Below are 3029 nucleotides of genomic sequence, written 5' to 3' on the forward strand. Positions count from 1 at the left end.
CGCACACACACACACACACACACACACTCACCCCCCACGCGCGCACACGTGTACACACACACACACACACACACACACACACACACACACGATTGAAAGTAAAATTTTTTTTAAAAGTAGTTGAGAAGAAATACCTTTGTTTCCCCTAGCACAAAAGTACATGTGAAAACAGACTGAGGAGAGACTTTGGGTAGGAGTTTGAGCAGAAAAGGCCCGGCAAACGGAAGGATATAAGCACGGACATACGTTGGCTCCTTCATCCTCTCACCTGCCATTAATTAGACCTCATTTCCTGAGGAGATGATGGTTACCCCACTAAGGGGGCTGATGACAGTCCAGCATGTGGGGACCACCATGGTCCGACTCAGTGAACCAATGAGTTGTGTTGGGGTTACTTACAGGAATATGTACGGGTGAATGTTCAGTTATAGGTGCAGAAATGACACAACGACAGCTTCGTCACCAAGCCCACCCCAGCATGACTGACGTTATTAGGAGATGGGGGAAGTGGACCTGCTCAGTAATAGTTCTTTGGGAGTGAACTTGATTTTCTTTGGCAGCAGTTCAGTCCTGTAGCAAACACCCACTATGACTCAGCAGTTGCAGACCCCGCAGTCCTCTAGGCAGGCAGAAAACACACAGGAATTGGCAGCTACAGACCAGACCTTTAGGCAGACTGACACTAGGCGTGAACCAGCAGCTGTCCTGCTCCCAAAGGAACCATTAGGCTTGCCAACTGGCCTGCTGCTGAACCGGCCAACTGCCAAAGGAAACTCATGAGCAGTTCTTGGGTGAGCTTCTCTTAATGGCAGCATAGCAGAGAATAGCGAGGCGGAGCAAACCAAGTCAATGCTCAGTGCTCCTCCCACTGTCTGTGGGATCATAGCTATACACCTTCGTCACACGTCTTTTCACGCGTCTGCTTTAGCACGTGTGCCCCAGCAAAATATCATTTGACGTAACTAACTTTCCAGAGAAACTTCCTCTGCTCACGTTCTGAGCTTACAGAGATCCTGGCAGGATGGGAGGGGTCTTACTTCCCTTTGCCCTAAGGAGCCTGCACTGGCTGGTTTTGTGTGCCAACTTGTCACAGGCTGCAGTTATCACAGAGAAGGGAGCTTCAGTTGGGGGAGTGCCTCCATGAGATCCAGCTGTGGGGCATTTTCTCAACTAGTGATCAAGGGGGTAGGACCCCCTGTGGGTGGTGCCATTCCTGGGCTGGAAGTCTTGGGTTCTATAAGAGAGCAGGCTGAGCAAGCCAGGGGAAGCAAGCCAGTAAGGAACATCCCTCCATGGCCTCTGCATCAGCTCCTGCTTCCTGACCTTTTTGAGTTCCAGTCCTGACTATTTTGTGATAACAGCAATGTGGAAGTAAGCCAAATAAACCCTTTCCTCCCCAACTTGCTTCTTGGTCATGATGTTTGTGCAGGAATAGAAACCCTGACTAAGACAGAGCCTCTCTTCAGACCCCTGCTTCTGTCCGGGGGAATCAGAATCAACCAGACAGGACTGACACCATGGAGCTGTCACTCAAATACTGACTGACACAACAATGCTTTTGATAGTTATCAAGGAAGGGGGTCTCTAGGTGTGATAGGCATTTTCTCTCCCTAGGTGGTGCAGATATAGACCAGATTGGACCAAACTAAAAGTAGATAGAGTGAGGTTTATTAGGCATTGCTCCTGGATAGGTTCATCAGTCCGGAAGAACAAACAGGGCTGAGAAAGTCTTGCACCCTGGCTAGAGCGGGGAAGTTTTATAGGCTGCAGGCAAAAGGTGATGACGGGTCAGCCTTAAGCGGGGCTTGTGCCCAAGTATGGTCAAGAGCTGAGCACCTAGACCGGGATTTGGTTGGCTGGCGGCATCAAGGAAGCAGGTTTCAAGAGCTGCCAAGAATGCAGAACTGGCTGTTGGAGTCGTTCCTTTGTTTGGAGTTTTTCAGTGTAGGTGGCTTTTAGGGAAGGAGGGCAGACTGGAATTCGCAGCTTGTGCAGGGCTGAGCAGGGGTCCCAGCCTAACAAGGTAGGTAAAAATAGGAAGTGTAGGCCAAAGAAGGGGTGACCGTGCTAGGATATTAATTTTTTTTAAAAAATATTTTATTTATTTTTGGGTCAGGGTCCTCCTCCTCCTTTTCTTCCTCCTCCTAAGACTGGATCTTGGGGGCTGGAGAGATGGATCAGCGGGTAAGAGCACTGACTGCTCTTCCAGAGGTCCTGAGTTCCAATCCGAGCAACCACATGATGGCTCACAACCATCTGAAATGGGATCTGATGCCCTCTTCTGGGGTGTCTGAAGACAGCTACAGAGTATATTTATTAGATATAATAAATAAATAAATCTTAAAAGAAAAAAAGACCGGATCTCATGTAGCCCAGGCTGGTCTCAAACTCACTGTGCAGCATGTATACTGGTTATGAGTTAGACACTAGCCGGGATTACACAGTGAGACTGTGTCTCAGAAACTCAAACCTGAAGAGCCCCTCACAAAATGCCATCCACAAGAGCACTGTGGATTTCTGGGGGCCTGCCGTGACCTCCCCTTTTCTAGGCACACCAGCAAGCTAGACTTTTATTTAGAAAATAAGCAAGAACAACCTGTACACTCAGAAGAAATAGTCTGTGCCCTGCTCAGCTTACAAGGCAGGGCAATATGTTTTCTGCCGTCCCAGGACCTGTGATGACATCCTGTATCTTTGTGCCCATCCCAGCAGGAAACCAGGGGAGTCTGTAACCATTCTGGCTTGTCTATGCCTGCCCCAGCTCCCGAACAGAATAATGACACAGAGGCTGCGTTTACTAATAAATACCTAGGCCTTATGCTAGGCTTGCTCCCCAGTTAGCTCCAAACTTACATCAACCCGCTTTATTACTCTACATCTGCCGCATGGCTGGTTATGGCGCCTCAGTTTCATAAGAACAACTTCCTTTCGGGAGTCTGGGCGGCAAATCCCTCTCTTCCCCAGATTTCCTCTCTCTGCTGGATGTCTCTTCTTACTATCCTGCCTTTTGCTATAGGCAATAGGCTTTT

General features: G+C 48.8%; 1 pseudogene; it reads right to left on the reverse strand.

The window, feature by feature from the left end:
* Nucleotides 1-1836: 1836 nt before the first annotated feature.
* The window catches only part of LOC116100298, an 8741-nt pseudogene continuing 7548 nt past the window's right edge, over nucleotides 1837-3029 (reverse strand).

Source organism: Mastomys coucha, unplaced genomic scaffold, assembly GCF_008632895.1.
Source record: "Mastomys coucha isolate ucsf_1 unplaced genomic scaffold, UCSF_Mcou_1 pScaffold21, whole genome shotgun sequence".
In the NCBI taxonomy this organism is placed as follows: Eukaryota; Metazoa; Chordata; class Mammalia; order Rodentia; family Muridae; genus Mastomys; species Mastomys coucha.